Source organism: Mustela erminea, chromosome 13 (genome assembly GCF_009829155.1).
Source record: "Mustela erminea isolate mMusErm1 chromosome 13, mMusErm1.Pri, whole genome shotgun sequence".
In the NCBI taxonomy this organism is placed as follows: Eukaryota; Metazoa; Chordata; class Mammalia; order Carnivora; family Mustelidae; genus Mustela; species Mustela erminea.
In genome coordinates, this window is record NC_045626.1 from 2,478,806 (window position 1) to 2,499,325 (window position 20,520).

Genomic DNA, 20,520 nt, shown 5'->3' on the forward strand with positions numbered 1-20,520 from the left:
ACAGAGCCAATCTTCAATCTTTACTTCCCATTTCCCTCAAAGCTGCTGCCCAGAGACCCCTACCTCAGATAACCACCCCAGATGACCTGTTGTCAAGGCTACTTGCACTGTGGAAGCATCCCAAACAGGGCAGGCCCAAAGCAGTACTGTCCCACTGGGCCTCCCTTTCTGCCAGTCTCCACTGCCAGAAAGCCCGGCCATCGGCCTCAAATGCCCAGGGCCCTTCCTGTATCGGGAGGGACAGTGACCTGAACAGCCAAGGACCACACATGAGCATTACTCATGGGTCACCTACTCCCTGGCTTCGTTTAGGTGGCCAGTTGCTGCTGGTGTAGAGGACCATTTACATGTGAGTTTGGAGAGAGGCGGTCTGGAGATTTACGGCCGCTAGAGTTAGAGGAGGAAGCCGTAAAGTGCCTGACAAAGCAGCTCTAAAAATTAAGACTTCCGCTTCCCGAATCCACAAGCTGAGAGTCCTTAAATCCTGCTGCTGGCCTGGCCTCCGTCCTCCTGCAGTGAGATTATTCATGCATAATGTGGGGGGGATTTACTGCAGCGCTGTCTGTGAACCTCCATCACCGTTAGCTCCCGACACGAAGCAGACTATTCCAGTTCCACGGGACGTTCATCATAAAGCCAGGTAAGGAGGAGCAGGACTGCAGGGAAGAGGCCAGGTGTCCAGACAGCAGCCCAAAGGCTCACCCCGCTGCAGAGATCCTTGGTAAGACTCTGTTCCTTGCACTCAGGGAGATCCCGGGTCACGTTCTGTCCCTGCCAGGTACTTACTAACACATATAAATTCTGTCTTGGCTTTTCACTCCACAGCATTTAAGGAAGCAACTTTTGTAGAGGTAGAGCTTGCGCCAAACCTACAACGGTGCCGGCTTTCCCTTCGCCTCTCTTTTCCTCTAAACGGGCTTCTCCGAGAGAAGGTTCTCTCCGAGAACCTCTGAAGTAATAGGGACGGCCAGGCCCTAAAGAGCAGGAGGACCTCGGTTTAGGGAGGTCATTAGCTGTCCAGCTTCCTCAGTCACTGTCTAGCTGACTCCGCAGGCACAGACGACACCGCCTTGGAGGACTCCTACTCCCCGGCGCGGGAGGGAACATGATCTTCTTTGCTGGGTTCTTTTTGCCCAGAGTCAGGCTCCCTCCAGACTTGTCCAGGGCAAAGGCCAGAGTTCCAGGGTGGAAGGGCAGAACCAGGGAGTGACCCGTGCCTTTCGGCTCAGAGATCAGAAACTGGCTCAGGGCACACAGCTTGACATCCCAACGGGCAGACCGTAGAGGAGGCAACCGCAAGTGACCTCGGGTGACACGGACAACCGGTATCTTGCTTGTGGCGGATGCTGTTGTCTTCGCCCGGGCTCCGTTTGATCCTGCGGGGGCACAGCGTGTCCAGGTGCCCGCAGTCCCGCTAGGCCCCGAACCAGGAAGCCCCAAAGCCGTCCAGCTTTCCCAGCCTGACCTGCCCTCGCCCCGCCACGAGCCAAGGCTCCCCTGGCAACTTGCAGAGTCTTCCTTCCCGAGCAGAGCGGGAACACCGGCCCCGGAGCTCCAACCCGGTGTGCGGCCACCAGGTGGCAGCGGCGTCTACACCACCGGCTCCGGGCCGCCTGCTCGCCCCTGGCGTGGGCGTCCGCCGGGCCCGGCCCGACGTCCCCGGGGCGGCCGGACCCCCCACACCGCCGGCGTCGCGGGTCTCCCGGGTGCGCGCTGCTCCTTCGAGGCCCGGCTCCGCCGCAGCAGCTCGGGATGCGGCGCCCGCGTCGGGCGGGAGGGCCCGGGTCCGCCCCGGGCGGCGCGGCTGCTGGGGCCGGGCCGTCCGGTCCGCGCAGGACGCCGGCCCCACGGCGGCTGCGGGTCGGGGCGCGGCCCGACTGCGGACGTCCGAGCCCCTGCTCCGAGGACCGGGCCTGGGCCCCGGGGAGGGCGCCGGGGGCCGGAGGGCGCCGCGCGGGTCCTCGAGGGCAGCCGCTCCCGCAGAGCTCCCGCCGCACGAGGCCCAGCTCGGCCCGAGTCCCACACAGAGCCGCCGCCTGCGCCCCAGCGCCGCGCCCGCCTGCCCCTGCCCGGCCCGGCCGCCGGAAGCCCCACCCCCAGCAGCGCGCACTTCCGCCCCTGGGACGCCCCCTGCGCAGCCGCAGACAGGAGCGGCGCGCGCTCACGGGACAGGACCCGCCCTGTCACGTGACCGCAGCCGGCCCGTCCCGAGCCCCCGCCGCCGAGGATGCTGGGTAAACACGGCGTCGTGCGCTCGCGCCGGTCGCGGCGCGGTTTCCCGCCTCGCTCCGGGGCAGCGCGGCCGGCGCGGGCGACGGGGTCAGCGAGCCGCGGGCACGACGCGCCGCAGGGAGCGCGGCCGGAGCCGGCGGGGACGAGCGCGGAGCGACGCGGGCGGCGGGGCGGGCGGGCCGGGCCTGTGGCCTCGACGGTAGCGCGCGCTCCGGGACTCCGCCCCGCGCCCGCAGACGCCGGCGGCCCGGCCCGGGCGGTTTCCCCGCGGAGGCCTCGGCGCGGGCGGCGGGTCTCGGAGTCCGTGTCCGCGGGGCGGAGCGCGACGGTGCGACGGGCCGGGAAGCCCGCGGGGCGCGGCGCCCGGAGCGGCCCGTCGTCCCCGGGCCGCCGCGCTCCGCCGCCCGCGCCGTCTTCCGAGGGAGCGCAGGGGGCGGGGAGGCGCGCGGGGTGACCCGGGCCCCGCGCTGCGGCCTCCGGCCGGACCCCGCGCTGCGAGCTGTGCCCGCGGGGCAGGACCGGCCGCGCCAAGCCCAGAAGACGGCGCGGGCCAGACGGAGGTTTAGATCCCGGTCCCTCGGGCCGCCTCGGCCGGGAGGTGCTGTCCCCGGTCCTCGTCCCCGTCCTCGTCCCCGTCCTCGGGCCGGCGTCAGGTGCTGCCCCGCCCCGGCGCCCCGCGAGGGCCTGGTCGTGGGTGGGGGGGGCCCAGCCCTCGGAGAGCGGCGGCGGGCGCGGGGGCTCGGCTCCTCGGGGGTTGCCCGCCCGCGGGCTGTCTCAGCCCGACGCCCCGGAAGCCGGGCCGGAGCCTGCTCGGGTCTCAGCCGCGGCGGCCGGGGTCGCGAGCGCAGCCCTCGGTCCTTAGCCGGCCGGGACGACGGCCGCGCCCCTGCGTCGCGCCCGTCGTCGGAGGAGGAGGTCCGGCTGTGCTCGGGTGCGCTGCCCCTCCCGTGCGCTGTCCTGTGCGCGCGCGCAGGCCCGGACGACCCCAAGAGCGACCGAGCCCGGGGAGGCAGGGGGAGGAGGATCGCAGCGGCTGGTTTCGCACAGCGTCGGGTGCGTCCGTCCTCCGGGGCACAGCTGGATGCTGAGGCGCACTTGCTCGCGACGGAGCGGACCGTGCATTTTCCACGCCAAGGTACGACAGTGGACAGACAAACACTGCTTACTTGTACCGCGCCCTTGAACTGTGCATTTGAGTCAACAAAACGCACCGGCGCAGGGATTGGGAAGAAGTCTGTGAATTCAGTGATTTGCGTAGATGCCCGTATTTTATCGGACGAAGGCGCACCGTCGGACTTTAGAGACGGTGACTTTAAAGCAGTGTGTTAGCAGTGCCACCTCCGTGCAGAAGAACGGGGGAGAAACCGTTCCCAGCGGGTCCATAACTGCCCTAAATAACGGCTCCTGAAGGCTGAGCTTTCCCAGCTACCGGTCCGGAATGCCAAGTCGCCTGGGAACCGGATCCCAGGCTGAGTCAGCAGCGGACCAGTCACACCGTCAGATGGATTATTCCGGTCACCTCCTGCTCCGCCAGCAGCCGGCCCCGCTGGAAATGAAAGAGGGGAAGAATGAAAGAAACGGAATCAGAGTCGTTGATTTGGGATGACGGGGATTTGATCTGAAAGTGCCAGTTTCCCAGGACGTCACACTGGCTGGAAAGGAGGTGCGCGTGGCCACAAAGGAGGAGACCATTGAAGAAACGGAGAAGATGGGAACAAGAGCCCTAAAGACCAGGTCTCCCGTCCGCGCTCCTTGTTGTCCATGCTGTACCCACCCATCCACCCTGCCCTAGACCAACTGAGGCGTCCCGCTACATAATATTCTACTTCAGCTGTGACCATAAACAGGAAGTACTCTGGAAATGCCAACACTTGGCTTCTACCTTCTTGGTGGACGTGTGCTTCTGGAAGTAGCGCGGAGCTCCCCTACCGCACTGAACGTCCTGACTCGTAACTTGGGGAATAGGACCGCCCTCCTCGTGGCATTTTGGGATCTTCTGATGAGTGAACATTTGAATCAGAGCTCCAGGACGTTAGAGCTCTCACACTTAGAGAATGTGTGAATCTTTATTTCACAGACGTGAAGAGTGGGTCAGAAAGACCGCAAGGAGTGAGGACCGGCCTGGGGAAGGACTTTAATTGGAATTAGCCCGTCATCCCTGACTTTCAGCTAGGGTCTCGCCTGAGAGCCTTAGCTTCCGAAGCCTGTTTCCCCACGGAATCCTGCTTTGGGATTGCACGTATTGGAGAACCTGTGTGCAAACACTTGCCCTGATGTGCCACTCGTAATCACATTGGCACTGAGTAAATGCTTCCTTTACTACTCTGCTCAAATCACAAGCTAATTGGGTATAGTCCTGACCTTAAAAGGAAGTACAGGCTGTCTGGGCCTGTATGTGTTGATTGTAGAATCTCCTCATAATAAAAGCAGACCCTGCTCTTTTCCTTAGGAGCAGGAATGGATAACCTTGAACTTCTCCTCTTTTAAAGTCACAAAAACTTAAAAGACTTTGGAATAAGACTGATTTGTCCAAAGTTGGCCCTAAGCCAGGCCTCTTTTATAAGTTGCTGCACTTAAAAGGAAGTGGGGCTTTTTACTTTGCTAGTAGAAAAAGTCAGTGTGCCAGGGATGTGGTGGACACCGTGGCCCTTCCTGCAGGGGACGCTCACCTCTGCACCGGGCTGTTGCTCACGGGGCCCCTGCTTCCAGGTGAGGCTGCTGGAGTTGGCCCTCCATAGCCGAATCAGCTTCTGTGGGAAGAGACACACACAGCTTTACAACAGGGCCTGAGTCTCCGTCTGTTGTTGCCACAGTGTTCTAGTTATTTCCGGGTGATTTTGTTTGTTTCTGACCCGACGTTAGCTTTAGCAGCACAGACTAATGTCCCGTGTTCCCTTCGGTTGTGGATTCTGCTGGGCGTTATTTTTGAACATGTGACACACACACACTCTTTTTTCCTTCCTACGTGAGACCACCAAGATGGGTCTGGTTTGTTTTCACTGAAATGTGTCGTGTTGTCAAGGAGCCCCGGTTGCTTTCACTGGAGACGGGCGTTGGAAACCAACCCTGCGCTGCTCGGAGATTCAGACTTGCTTAGATACTGACTTCTTTCCTCTTCTCCCGTTAAGTTATTTGCCTGGTTGTTAATTGGGATGTTTATCATTCTTAATTTGTAAGGAATCCTTAAAACTTAATATTAACATTGATGTAATTTTAGTACATAGTTATTCTTTTTGGCATTTACACTTATATATGTTTTTCTGGCAGACAGAAGTTTAAAATCCTTAGGAGTCAAATATCTACCTTTTCCGTATGTTGTAGTTTCACCATTACCAGCAACAGTAGCTACTGTTTAACACTTACTTCCTTGTTGTCTGCATTGTCTTTTGTTTCTCATTGCTTCTTTGCAGGTTTATCTCTGATGATTCTTGGATTTGTTTTGCGAGTTAGTACTGCAAATGTATTTTACTTTAGTTGCCCGGTGTTTATTGTGCCACTGATTTAAAATGTTATTTTTATCTTTATTTCTTACAAAAATTCAAAGCTGTCTCTTCTGTCCCAATAAGAGGTCTCCCACCACAGACCTCTTTTCTAGATCTTAGTTTATCTTTTTATATTTTCACTCACAGTAATGCAGACATAGGTTAACGAAAGATTTGGGGTTTCTGTGAGAAACAGGAGCTTCTCTTTCTCCCCTCTCCCTCCCATCCTTATCCAACAGAAGAAATGTTTCTAATTATTTTGGTGAATTTCTCTTCTTGCCAGTTTTCTTGGGGTTATTGAACATTGTTTCTTCAAATTAACTTCAGAATTATCTTAACCAAAGAATCCCTTTAAAATTCTTACTGAAATTTGTTAAATTTAAAAAGTAATTTTGAGGTCATCAATTTTTTTTACAATACTCTTTCTTTCCTGAAGTGTGTTCCCGTTTATTAAAATCATCCCTGCTCAGGGAATTCGTGGAGCTCCTGATTCCGTCCACGTGCTCTTCAACAATTCCTCCGTGAGTCCCCGATTTGTGTGTGTGACTCAGGTTGCCAAGGCATGCACGCGCCCACATATCTTTGCTTTTTAATAACGCGTTTTTCTCCGTGTGTTTTAAATAATAATAAATACATTTCTTCGAGTCATTTCTTTCATAGCTGCTCACCTTAGCTGATACAGAGTAAAAAGTCATAATAGCACAGCCCTGAGGCTGACACTGTTTTCAGGGCCATCACCTTCACAGCGACATTACTCAGTCATTGGCACCAATTGCAATGAGATACCACGTTAGTGTTGGCATCCAAAGTACAGAATCCTGAGTAATATTTTATTTTAAATATTTTATTTATTTATTTACTTATTTGTCAGAAAGAGAGAGAGAGAGGACGAGCGAGAGCCAACAAGCAGGGGGAGGGGCAGAGGGAGAAGCAGGCTCCCCACTGAGCAGGGAGCTCAAGGCGGGGCTGGATCCCAGGACACTGTGATCATGACCTGAGCCAAAGACTGATGCTTAACCGACTGAGCCACCCAGGTGCCCCAAGTAATATTTTATTTTTAATGTGTCAAAATCCTATAAACATGATTTCCTTCAAATCATTGCAGTCCAGTAATTTAACATTGGGATGTTGTCCTTACAAAGGAAAGATTTAGGCACGTGGAATTTCGTGAAGGGATGATGGTCTGTAATTGCTCCAGACTTCCTGTGTCGTGCTTCCTTTGAACACCAGCGCACAGACCAGTCCACCCACAGGTCACACACACACACACACGTCTTCCTTTCGAATAGCCACTTTCCTTTATCTCTGAACCCAGCCCGAGTACCTCTTCTCCCGGTGGTCTTCCCTACCCCATGTGACTGCTCCCTGCCTCCCTGGGATATCAGTGTTTTGTCATCTGCTTATTCTCTCTCTGGTGTGTGTCAAATGGTGATCAGATAATTATTTGTGGAGGTTTTGCTTTTTATTTAGTATCTAGGGAAAAATACAATCTTGTCTCTTTTACTGTTGCACGTTCTACACTTAATATGAGCACATGCAGCAGGCGTCCACTGAACATTGAGTGAAAATAAAGTGAGAATTTAGAACCACCTAAATGCCGAAAAGCAGGAGCACAGGCAGGAAGGCTTTTCAGTCTTTTGCATTTTTGTTTTCATAGATTTTTTAATACCAAGGGAAATTGCCCCTTGTGATAGTATTAGGTTTGTGCAAACCAAAACCAAAACATGAAAATTGCTGGAAAGAAATACACCAAAATGTTCACGGTGGTTATTGCTAAAGTGGAGAACTATACTTTTGTGTGTTTTTACTTAAAATGGGCGTGTATTAGTTTAATAGCCACACAAAAATAGTTTTAAGTTGATTTAAAGTATTTAAGCCCAAGTTACTGGAAAAAGTACCTCCGAGGCTTAGGGAAGTTGCAAGCAAAACTAGGTCTAAAAACAGAGATTTCAATAAAATAATATTTTAAATGCTCTGCTTGGAGAGAAGCCTGATCTGGAGAATGGTCAGTAAATAAGCTGTCCTACCTGCCCGAAGGACCACCATTCGGCAGCGAAATGCACAAAGTGCGGCAACACATTCACAAACAGATGAAACCTTCAAGGAGATCCATGATGTGGTAGATAAAATGATACGGGGGATACCGTAGATCCTACGGGTGCTTACCATATGCAAAAGTACGATTAGTTGCTTGGGATCCATGTGTACGTTGTAAAGGTGTGAGGAAATACACAGAAGTAGTGACACTAAGTTCGTAAGAATGGTCACCTTTTTGGGGGGGAGGGGTGATTGAAGAGAGGGAAAGGCAGTGAATTTTTTAACCGAGTCATGAAAATAATGGTGTTGTTACATAATTCTTAGTGTCTTTTTGTGGGTCTGTAATATTTGTAAGAAAATCCTGAAATTTCATAACCAGTTTTGAAATGAAACAAAAGCAAAAGTGAAAGGAATCCTGCTGTTCATTCTTCCGGGAACAAAGACGCTTTCTTCAGTAGGAGAGGCTCGTGCTCACCGGTCTATAAATTCAGATTCTCCGGGAGCCTCCCTTTCACTCTCCCTCCCTCCTTCCCAGCCTCTCCCTCGCTCCCTCTTTTTTCTCTAGCTCACTTTTAACGTAGTTCACTCTTTTTAACAGAGACGTCTTCGTTAAGAATCTTAGAAATACCATGAAAATCAACGGATAGCTATTATTCGGTCACTGGCATTATAGTTCAGCCTTGTGGGATTATAAAGACTTTTAGGACTGGTCCAGTGCTTTACGTTACTAGTAATTTATACTTCATTTATGTAGATTTCTAACTTGGCAGGCACTTCCAGAAAGCAAACAAGAAAAGGAAAAGAGCTTCTCGAGCTCTGTTGGGTTTTGATTGATCTCGTTTTTCAGGATCAGCAAGCTGTTTGAGATAAGATATGAACTGTGCCGGCTTACAACTTTCTAATAACTCGAACTGTGTCTACCAGATTCCTAACTGTATGAAGGGGGTGGAGGCTGTCCTCAGAGCATGACCAAGCAGTCTGGAAGCACTCCAAAGAGAATAGAGTGCAACGCCTTCCCTCTGGTGCCGAAACATAAAGGAGAGACGAGGCAGAGCTGCTCTGCAGGTGACTGAACGGTCTCCATTCTTGAAAAGAGATGATTAGCTCAGCAGTGCACGAAGTCAGAGTTCTTACTTGGCAAAGTGCTATTCCATTACAATCTTATCTCCCACGAGCCCTGGGATTAATGTTTGTTACGCCAGGAGAAAGTAATAATTGCTTAAATCAGAAAAAACACATTTGACAAACATTCATGCGACATCAATGGGAAAGACGGGACCCCTGCCCAGGGCAGCTCTGCAGTCGGTCCCTTAAGCTCCTTACTTTTATGCTGGTCCACTGATTATCTTACCTAATTTTAGCCCACAGCTTCAGCTTCCACCCACTCCCATCTTACTCAAAAAATCAGTGCTTGCTTTCCCTGTACTGTTGACCTACCTGTGAAGATATCAGATAGAGACACAACCGAGGAAAGGCAGATAGAGCAGAAGAAGAATGATCCTGGGTCATCTTGCCAACTGAGGAAATCAAGACCCCGACAACCAAGGGTTAACATTTGCTGAGGAAATCACCCTCGCACCACAGATTCTGCCACAGGCCACGTCCCTGTCACTCACACTCCACACACACACTCGTGTGCACACACACACAAACATGCACACCGAAGCACACAATCACGCTTGCACGCCCAGCCCCAGCTTTGTAAGACTCCATGTCCACATCCCAGGGCTGAGAGCTGACCCACTTTCAGCGTGTCGACAAAGGTGAAGAGACAAGCTACGGATGTGGTCCAGACAGAGGACCTGCCGTGGGACCGAGACCCTTCTGACCCAGACTCCCGACAGGGCGGCCCTGGCCGGAGCGGGCCGAGCGCTTGTTCCTTCATCTCACGTTGACCGGGAACCCGGACCCACACGCGCCCACTGCACAGGAGCCACGTGGTTGGTGCGGACGCTTCAGCTGTCTTGAAAATTGGTATTGATCACTTCAGGAGACATCCGCAGGCAACGATTGATTGTGATGGTTAAAATGGCCAAAATGATTGGACTCCCCAGCTCACAGCTGCATTCCACACTCCGTACCTGAGCTGGCTCTTGGATTTAAAGGTCAAATTAAAACTGGTCATCCAGGAGTACAGCTTAAGTGCCCATGTTTATTACCTGAACTCTTGTTATATGGCTGCAGAGGTCACCAAGAGCCAATAAATATCCTGTATTTCGGGGTAAAGCAAGAATAGATAAATACTTTAAGAACTAGAGTTAAATTGCAAATGCCTGGAACACAACTCCTGCAATTAAAACACATTATATTTATAGCCACAAACCGGTACGGCACAAACTTGGGTTATTTTAATTTAATCTTTTTTAAAGTCTCATTCACAAGTAGCAAAAGATCATTATTGTGAACGATAACTTCTTCTTGTTTATATTCAAGAACCAGCTCAGATTAAAGTGATCTTTTTAAAGGGCTTGAATGGGAGAATAAATCAGTATTGGTGTCAGTCTGTCTTGTTTCAATAATAGTCACTATGGAAACGAATCACTGACCTATTTCTTTTCATACCTCCAAGTAAACAATAAAGTTTCCACTTTTCTGTGTATCCTGTTTGCTCTGGGATAGTGCTCTCTAGTATAGAATGTCTCCAAAGCACTCGTTATCGAAACCTATCGCTCTTCCCTACATGTGTATTTTAGTTGTATTAAACAATCCCAGCCTCATTGTGGAATTCTACTGTGAAAGGCACACAGAGTGCTCAGCTCCATCCGTCAGAAAACCGGGCACTTTTGGCAGCTTGTCACCCCCCTTTGCTCAGAAGTGGAGAACCCCATTGCTGCTGGATGCAGACATGGGGCCAGTGGACCCTCAGACACGTCATGAGGTGCCCAGTGGAGAAAGTCCGCAGAGTTCTGCTTTACTTTCTTTTTGTTCCACGCCGATCTGTAACAGACAAACCAGGAATATTGCCGAAAAGCACTTTGCACGCTAAGCTGCTGATTCAAGAAAGAACAAACGAAATATTAGCATGTGTGCTCCCTTCCTGTCCTCAACCCACATCCTAAATGCATTTTATATCTGGCTGAAGCCAGAAGTTCTAAATATAGAGGTTGTTCCCTCCCCAGCACTCACGAGTCACCCTGCAGGGCTGTCTCTGCGTCCGCAGGCTGTGATCACCCGAGCCCCATCAAACCAGCAGTGTGGCCCCTCGGCCTGGTCCTCTTTGGCAAGGACACCCTCCTGCTGTAAAACCAAAAGGAAGCACACCGTGTTTGACTTTATTTATTGCCTGCTGTTTTTATGACCTGCAAAGTCCTCCTCTTCATTTGTTTACTGTGTGAGATGGAAAATTACAGAGGTGTATTTTTTTTAAAGTCACACACACAAAAAAGGACACAAAAGACACAAACCCCAAACTGTGCTCTATACAGTTGGAGTGCCCTTCAGTCGAGGAATAAAGAGAAGATACATCAGTAACGCTCTAAGTAACCTGTTCTGGACACAGTAACATGGCCACGGTGTGTGCTTCTTATCTGACAAACCTGTTTTTAAAAATGGAAAAAGATCTGACCTACTAAGGCAGTGCCCCAAATGTGCTGCAGGTGTCTTGGGAGAACTGTTTGAGATTTCGTGACAAATATTACTACCTTTATACTCTTAGAAAGCCGTGATTTTCTCCAAACAGCCATGTCCAGATGATAACAAAGCAACTGGGGAAAAATAACAAAGTGGTGGGGAAAAATCAACCTGAGACTCTGGTGTATCTCTTGTAAGTATGGCTTCTGAACCCACATCTTCCTTTGCCCATGCCCTTTGCAGTGTCCTCCCATCAGAGGCAGAGTCTGTCTCATGAGCCTTCAAATCTGGGGTGGCCCCATGGCTCTCTGACCATTGAATGTGGCAGAAGTGAGAATGTGCTCACTCTGAGCCTCAGCCTTAGGAGGTCGCAAACACACACGCACACACTTTTTGGCCACTGCCCCCAAAACAAGCCTGGAAAGCTGCAGGATGAGGGAGCACAGAAGAACCGAGGCATTCCTACTGACCCACAGCTGACCACATAGACAGGAGGGGGCTGGCTCAGACAGAGGACCCTCCAGCAAAGCCCAGCCCGCATTGCTGCCCATGAAATCCTAAGTAAATACACGTTTTAAATGACTAGGTTTTAGGGAAGTTTGTTACACAGCAATAACTAACTGATCCATCTTTTCTTTCTCCCTTTTACCAAACCCCCACCAGCCCCCATGACGGCTTATTGGTATGCAAAAATCCTTGTCAGAGAATCAGGAGAAGCTGGTGCTAGACCTGACTCTGAAAGTATTTAGCTGTATGACCTCAAACATGTCCCATACCTTTCTGAGCATCCGTTTCTTTGTCTGGTTGTTTACATTCAAGATATTTCTAGAAAAAAAAAAAAGATATTTCTAGCGAGAGCAGCTCTGTGAAGGAAACTGACAGAGCAGCCTGGATTTTTCCACACGTCGGTATGAATGCCTTTGAGAGGTGTGCGTGACAAATCTGATCACATTACAAAAGTGTCATCTGACTCAGCAACCCCACTTCTTTGTCATTGTGCTATGGAAGTACACTGACTACACGAGCAGTTACGCTCAGGGACGTCTAGTGCACGATTCTCCATATGCCAGCGTCAGGACGTAGCCTGAAGAGCTATCGAGGAGAGAGGCTGGACAGATAGTGGTATATTCATCCTGTAAATTATTATGCAACTATTTAAAGAGCTCTCTGAAAGAACTTTCAAGATACTTTTTTATGTGGAAGAAGTGAGGTTTGGGGTATATTACCATTTTCATAAACCAAACCAAACCCTTATTTGAGTATGTGGTTTCATATAGTTATTTGGCCACTGAGACGACTCAGAAGCATGCAGATCATGGCAATTGCCTGGGCTAGAGGCAGAAGTTTGTAAGAGCAAAAATGTTGAAACAGCCTTGTTTAGGTGGAAGGATTTAGTTAATTTAAATACAGCACTTCCATGCGGTGAAATGGCGTTCAGCTGTTAAAAATAACGATATATAATACATGAAAACAATTATATAGAATGTATCTAAAATAATGGTATCAGTGAGCAAGAAACAGTGTTAAAGCAAATAAAAGTGCATGATCCGAGCATTTAGAAAACCTTCAGGGTAAATATACGCCAAATACCCATGGTAATTTTTAATGATTATGAGCTTGTGAGTGGCTTACCCTTACTTTCATGTATCTGCATTTTCGAATTTTGCTAAAGTAACATGCATGAAAGGGGGAAGGGCTGGGGCACAGGCAGAAATATGTAACAGCTCAAACGTACTGAGAAAGAACCAAAGGGGACTGGGTCCTTCATAAGCACCATCACATCTTCAAATAACAGGGAAAGGAGTGTATTTTGAATTGGAAATCGAGTCTGTGAAAGACAGCTTGAGATATTTAGCCTAGTGAGCTGGGCGACCGGCCATCTATAATGTCTTTGGTTCACACAATGTGATAAGAATGGATGAGATAATTAATATTTATAAAGTGCTTTAATATCCTGCAGAAAAAGCTGTTGTATAAGATAATACTGTCCTTCTCAACTCAGTTCTTGTGTCTTTCTTCAGATGGGTCCCGAGCAACCAGCAACCTCTTTCTGATTCCCCCTTGAAAGATCACCTGCTTATGTCCCAGTCTGTGCGCTCACGGGAAAACCCTGATTGGAGAAAGACGTCACGTTCTTCTTTACTGTGAATTATATAGATCCGAACAAGAAGCTTTCTGCCTCCTGACGCTGTGTTTGTACTTGGATAGTTGCTGAGCGTCAAAATACCAGCCTGGAATAAACTCTTTTCCCACCAAATTTAAAAGACCTGGACAGGGGCACCTGGGTGGCTCAGTCAGTTAGGCGTCTGCCTTTGGCTCAGGACATGGTCCCTGGGTCCTGGGATTGAGCCCCAAGTCGGGGTCCCTGCTCAGTGCAGAGCCTGCTTCTCCCTCTGCCTCTGCTACTCTGCCTGCTGTTGTCAATCTCTCTCTCTCTCTCTGTCAAATAAATAAATAAATAAATAAATGACCTGGGCACAGTAGGAACTTATAACTAAGATGAGCGATTTAGTGTAGATGGAAAGCAATCTAGGGCAGGGGTGCACTGAGCAGGCTGGAAGCGGCTGCTCTGATGATGTGGCTTCTCCTCTTTTCGACTCTCATGGCTACGGCCAACCATGAGGCAATTCTCCCCTACGCCGGGAATTCACACACAGAACAGTTGCCTCACGATGGGAAACTCATGCTGTTTTGCCCAAGTCAGCCGCTGGGCAAATCACGTGAAAAGGGGCACCCCGAGAGGGGTTGGCCCCTGGTGAACTTGCCTTTCTCTGTGGACGGCGTCTTGCCCACAGCCCTAGGAAGGCACCGAAAGGGCTTGTGAGAGACTGATGTGTCCCACCGTCCAACTCAGAGCACTGTTTTCTCTTTGGTTTTTGCTCTAGGACAAGAAAAAGCTATTATTTCCTCTGCACAGACCCATCACAGGCTTAGCACAGTCAAAACCATTCCAACCACAAAATGTGTCACCTCAGGACATGAAGCCATTGGATCTGACATGTGGCACCTTGTTTCCTTCCTCACTACCCTGTGTGGGCTTCTCCATGGGCCCCCCGAGTCACACACATGCCTTCCTCAAAGGTCGTCAGTGCATGATTTCCTTGGAAGACAGAGGGGACACATGAAGTTGCTGCCTTGTCCCTCATGCTGCAACGTGCTCACCATCCCCCCGACCCTGGCTCTCTGGCTTGAATGCTGTAAACGTCTATTTTGGTCAGTGCGAACACCAGGCCACCATGACTCTGGCCCGTAGGAATGAATTCCTGCCACAAGACTGATGCCTCACGACCTGCTCTCTGTAAAAGCAGTCGTTGTTTGGGGGGTAGTCCGTGGACAGGATCAGAAAACGTCCCTCCAGAAATGACATTCCAAAAACAATGAAAACCATCCCAAAGTTGGGGAGTGTGACCTTTATTTAACTGCCAGTACTCATCATTCCGCAGCTGTAAATGTTGCCTTTCTCTGGGTGTAAAATATCTGGGTCAGTGGAAAAATCAGTGCCGGCGTCCTCGGGAGAAGCCGTTTGTTACTGAAGCAGCAGCTCCCCGCTGGCGGGTGAGTCGGAGAACTGGCAGTCCACGAAGCCAGCGGCGTGAGTCTCCATACAGTGGTTCTCAGACGAGAAGAGTGACCCGTATGGGACACACGTGCTCTGTCCCATCCCGATACGAGCAGGGCAAGGACAAGCACACTTGCTAAGAAGTCAGAGCCTTCGCACAAATGAGAAGATGACGTCCGCGTCTTTCTCGGGCAGCTCCGTGCCCAGGGCCTGTGACAAGGCCGATGGAAAGCTGCCACCGATGGGGTCGGGGTCGACCGCCGGTGGGTCAGATGCACGACGCCCGCGGTCAGCTCAGAAGCAAACGGCACAATGTCTGTCTCGGGGCTGGACTGCTGAGAGGCAGTTGTGGACCAGGGTGCCAGTCTGAAGGACGGAAACCCATCGTTTAGGGCTCACGAGTTGGACTGGCGAGACACCGCGTGTCCGACTCCACGGTTTGTCCCACGCCTGCCTGGGCCCTTCTTCCAGGAGAGCTGTCTGGAGGGTCTCTGCGGGCTCGCGCGCTGGGTGTGTGGTAGGGAAGAGCGAGCAGAGAACTCCCCAGCTCTGGAGTCCGGCGGCTCCCCGGGGAGGCCGTGGGGCGCCCGCATGGACACCCACACCATCCCCGTGCGGGGACGGGAACCATGTGCTGCAAAGGAGGCTGGGGACCAGGATGGCACCTGGGCCTCAGTCCCACGGGGTAGGGGACCAGGAAGGGCCCGGCCAGCGAGCGGGGCACCCCTTTGGCTACACCGGTGCGGGCTCCCTGTGCATCCTTTCCTGTTGGAGGTCACACTGGCTCATTGGACACTTTCCATGAAACACAGTTTTGCGTGGAGTCACCTATGGGCTGGGACCCTCTCCTGGGTGTGATTCCAGTGTGGCAGCCCATGGTTCAAGACGGAAGTGAGCGGTCAGGAGACCCACTTCTGTTTCCACATCTCACCAGGCCTTGTCGACGGGTTGCTGGCATGGGGACACGTGGCACCCAGGCCAGCGGACATGAAGGAGACCATCACGGGCGAGTCCTGCTCCCTGCACCACGGTGAGGTTGGCTGTGCTCAAGGAGCTCACGCTGTCCTTCAAGGAAATGGAATTCAGGGCGCACCGACCGATTCACTGTTTTATTTTCCCTGGCCTGTTTCCACCGAGCAGCTAAGTAGCAGGTGTGTTCTCGGTAGTGGCAGCCCATTGGGTGAGCCGCGACTTATCCGGTGTTTGGGTCTGGAGTGGGGCTGGGGCACGGGAGGCCGCCGTCGGCCCATCAGGAGCCACGAGCTCACGTCCATCAACGTGGTACTTGGGTCGCTCCCGCATCTACGGTGAGAGGTCAGGTTTGTCAGACAGTGCTTGAGAAAGACCCGGGACTAATCATCATCACACGCCCCTTCAAATGCTCCACTTTAAAAGTGGACCTTTTTTTTTTTTTTTTTTTTTTTTTGCACTAAAAATGAATCAGCACTTTTGCAGCATCCTAAGACGGATTCTGACCTCTACGAGAAACACAAACATTTGACATTTAAGTTTAGCTTTTTATAACCAAACACGTCCCCCCTGCCTCGTGTGTTGGCCCCACAGTCTCCGGCCCCTTCTCCACAGGGGCCCAGGTTTAATCCAGAAATTTCTTTAAAGTGGGCGTCAGCCCATTGCTAGAAGCCCTCCAGCACCAATGCCAAGGAAATAACAATGTAATTCCCAGAACAGACACGTTTCTTTGTTTAACCTTTGCTTCGGTGAAGTGTGTCCTTGGCGAGGGGTGTTTGGAATTCAACGCATCTCATTAGTGTAACACACAGCGCGCTCGCTTGCTCCAGCAGGTCCTTCTGAAGGTGTGAGCGAAAGGCGGACGAGCCCCCGGGAAGAGTCTCAAAGAAGGTCTCTTCAGCGGGGGGTGTGGGGACAGGGCTTCCCAAGGAGGGCGGTGGTGAGGCCCTTTCCGCCTGCCCCAGGGTGGGGCTGAGCTCCAGCGGCGGAAGCTGGGGGCCACGGAGCTACGCGTGCGTGTGCTGACCCACGCAGGTACGTGCAGCCAGAGAAGGCACGGCGAGGCACCATTCCAGAACGCCCGCCCCCGGGCAGACTCGCCAGGCTCTGGGCGCGCGGGCGCGGGGCTACAGCAGGAAGAGGAGCGCGGGCTCCGGGGGGGCCGTGACGCCCAGAGCGAGCCTGCTCTCCACTGGTGTTCACCTTCCTCCCTCGCGCGCCCACAGTTTGAAACCCTCCCAATGTCCCGGCAACGTCACCCTCCGAGTCCCGACACGGTCCCACCACGCTCTCCCCGAAGACGTCCTTCTGCAGGTGCCCGCAGACAACGCGGACTCTGTGAGAAAGGTTCTCCTGGCAACCCGGCCTGTGGGTCACACGCCCCTTCCACACCCAGCGCTGCACACCCTCGTTGAGGGGGACCCAGGAGAGGACGTCACGGTCCTGCAGCGTGTGGGTGGGGAGGAAGGGCCGGAGCACCAGGCCTCTGGTAACACCATGGTTGGAGGGGCAAACAGAGGTCGTGTTTCAGCTCTGGGCCACGGAGGAGGCTTGTGGCAGACAGACATGTTCCGCATCACACTGTCTGTGAAGACTGCAGACACTTCTATGCATCCATTCCCGTGCGCTAGGCATGTCGGAAGGGGGAACGGGCCTCCACAGGGCCAGACGTCACAAGGACCTCACTAGGCTGCCCTTCGGGGCCCCGTGATGCTCCTGGTCTATGACAAGACCGCGGCGCTCCGTGTGTCCCCAGCATCTTTATCCAGAAAGACCCTGGAGAATCCAGGGCCCACGCAGTCCTGCCGGCCTCACCAGCCCCTTCCTACTCTGCCCAGGCCTGCCAATCCCACTTCACACAAATGGCCGTGCAGAATTCTCTTCCCGGGAGCTGGGGATTTCCCTCCCTTTTTAGGAAGTTCGCTTCTGGTATCTTCCTCACCATCAGAAAGTTAGGACCCAAATTGCCCACAGGTACTCCACGCCCTGGGAAATGCCCGGACCCTGTTCCCGGTGGGTCACAAAGGCTGCGACGGGACACGGCCACCCTCCCGGCCCCGCTGGGCTGCTCTCACAGGGCTGCTCTCACAAGGCCTCAACGCCGCCCGCCCACGCACGTGTGTGCCCACACGCATGTGCGAAACATATTTTGTGATAACAGCTCTACGCAGACATGGTACCCATGGCCGATAAAGTAGGGCCTCTTGTGGAAAGCCCCGCAGAGCTGGATGGATCACAACCCCGGAGCGCCGTATCAGAGGAAAGCTAATCAAAAATGACGTGGGAGACATTGTGCTGCCGACCGCTGAGCTCCGTCTCGGCCTCCTTGGAGAGATGCTCCCCGTGCTTGTTCTCGGCGAGCCCTTGTCCGGCCCCCGGAAGACCGGCGGGGCCTCCCCGCTTCCTGCCGTTTGTCTTCCCGCTCTCCGGCTCCGACCCTCCTTCCAAAGTCCTCCTGCAGGCTTTCGGCAAGAGGCATTTAGGAAGGCAACGGATTATGCAATTTCAGTTCAAGGGCTTGTTCTCAGAAAAATGACTCAGATTCTAGAAAGGGTCTGTGTATTCGGATGAGAAATGAGGGATCCCTACTTGCGCGCAGTCCCTCCCGGGCGGTGTCTGGCCGAGGGAAGAGGGGGCAGGTAACGTGAGAGCCGAGCGGCTGGTGTCTGGTCTGGAGCCCCACGTGCATGGGGCCCGCACAGAAAGCCTTGTTTTAATGGACTTGACCTCAATCAGGTTTTTAAGACGATCTTTTCCTGGGCTTCTCCTTGTTTCCTCCTTCTTGGAGGACAAGGAAATCACGGTTAAGCAGCAGCGGGCGCTAGGGCTTGTGGGCAGCTTTGACACCATCAGAGCCGCAAAATTTGCATCCCTGTAATCCAGTAACCTGTCCCAGCAAACATCTGCTGGTGTCAGTTCCTTTTCTGACTTCTTCGTCGGCAGAAGGAGGGGCAGAGCCCTGCGCTCGCGTTCCAGGGGCCGGGGATCGGGGTCAGTGCGTCCTTCACACCAAGCGGCGGCTCTGGGGTCCCACACCAGAGAGGAGGGAACAGAAGGAACGGCTCTGGAGGTTGGCCGGGCACCCGAGCTGTGCACTTTCACGGGCTCCCAGGAGATGGCACCCACTTTGTGCAAAAAGATCTCCGAGCACCCCGTTTCCCTTTCTGGAGGCACACGGCTCCAGCGGCTCAGCACCCTGAGAGGCGCTTGTGAGGAGACGGAAGTAGGCAGTGCTCAGTGGCGCTTGGTCTTGAGAGCAGAGCCCTGCTCGGTGACCCCCCGGAGGGGCGATGAGGACAGTTGTCAGAGCCCAGCGCTCGACCAGGCTGGGGCAGGGTCACCAAGTGTGGCCTGAGAGAAGGCGAGACTAAAAGCATGCATGTGCGGGGCACGTCACAGTCCTTTTATTTTCATTTCATTTATTTATTTGTTTATTTATAGAGCAGGGGGAAGGGGCAACGGGAGAGGGAGAAGCAGGCTCCCTGCTGAGCGTGGAACCAGATGTGGGGCTCGATCCCACGACCCCGAGATCATGACCTGAGCCGAAACCAAGACTCAGACCCAACCAATGGAGCCACCCAGGTGCCCCAATGAATATAACTAAATTTATGTTTTAGTGAGAGCGAGAGTGTCCGCAGGGAGGAACAGAGGGAGAGGGAGAATCTCAGACTCCAGTCCCGCTGTGGAGCCAGACGTGGGGCTCGACCTCACAGCCCTGAGACCATGACCTGACAGACACCAAGAGTGGACACGCAACTGACCTTTGCTCGCAAAGGGCACAGGCACTTTACCCCATCCCATCTGCGGGTCAGACGATGGTTTGGGAAAGACTGTGCGTGCAAGGTGTAGGCACAAAAGTTCAAAGATGAAGTCACAAGAGGGCCATCGGCCAGCGAGTGTCCCAGAACACACAGGAGCTGTGTGGTTGGTCCTGAGTCGGCACAAGCCTCAAGCCTGGCTCCTGCCCCTGGTTCCCCCCGTCCAGGTCCCAGCCAGCTGCAGGTGGCTCTGCCAGTGTATCCCGGGGCCGACCTCAGAGGCACGGTGGCGCGCTCACCTAGAGGGGTCAGGCTCTCCATTCTGCCTCTTGCTTTCCCAACACAAACCTGGGAAATGAGCACAGTCGCTGGGGTTTGACGTTGACTGTCCCAAGTTTCATTCCCAGTGATGAAGACAGTCCAATGCTGAGCAGCCGCGTCTACCGTTGGACGGGGGTTCGAGAACCAAAGCCTAGTGTGACCCTGAAAATCCAGAGGGGAGGCCTGTGGTCACGGCCCTCCTGGGAGCACCCCCTCTGGTAAGGTCAAGAGTGGGACCAACAGCAGCATGAAGGTGCCCATCCCATTTGTCTGGTGGTCACAGCCGGTGTTTTATGGGTACGGGGCCTGGGGGAGCTGCGGGGGACCGAGGGGCGAGACCAGACAGGCAGGTACTGGGTGACGTGGGCAATACACATTCCCTCGGAACCCAACAGTCCTGGGGAAGCCCCGCGGGCTCCGTAGGAAGCAAAGAGCCTGCAGATCGGCCCACTTGGCTCGTGTGCAGATTAGTTCTAAAAGTCCAACGTCGGAAGGCGCCTGGCGCGCAAAGCTGGGGAGGACAAACAGCCGGGTCCACTCCCGGGGTCTCACCTCCCGCAGAACACGCAGACAGACCCTGGCCACGTGCTCC

General features: G+C 53.2%; 1 long non-coding RNA gene across 1 annotated transcript; it reads left to right on the top strand.

Moving 5' to 3' along the window:
• Positions 1-15,866: 15,866 nt before the first annotated feature.
• LOC116572195 lies at positions 15,867-19,229 on the top strand. Its single transcript, XR_004278159.1, has 3 exons — positions 15,867-16,031; positions 16,680-16,884; positions 17,076-19,229. It is a non-coding gene; the product is annotated as an uncharacterized LOC116572195 (long non-coding RNA).
• Positions 19,230-20,520: the final 1,291 nt, after the last annotated feature.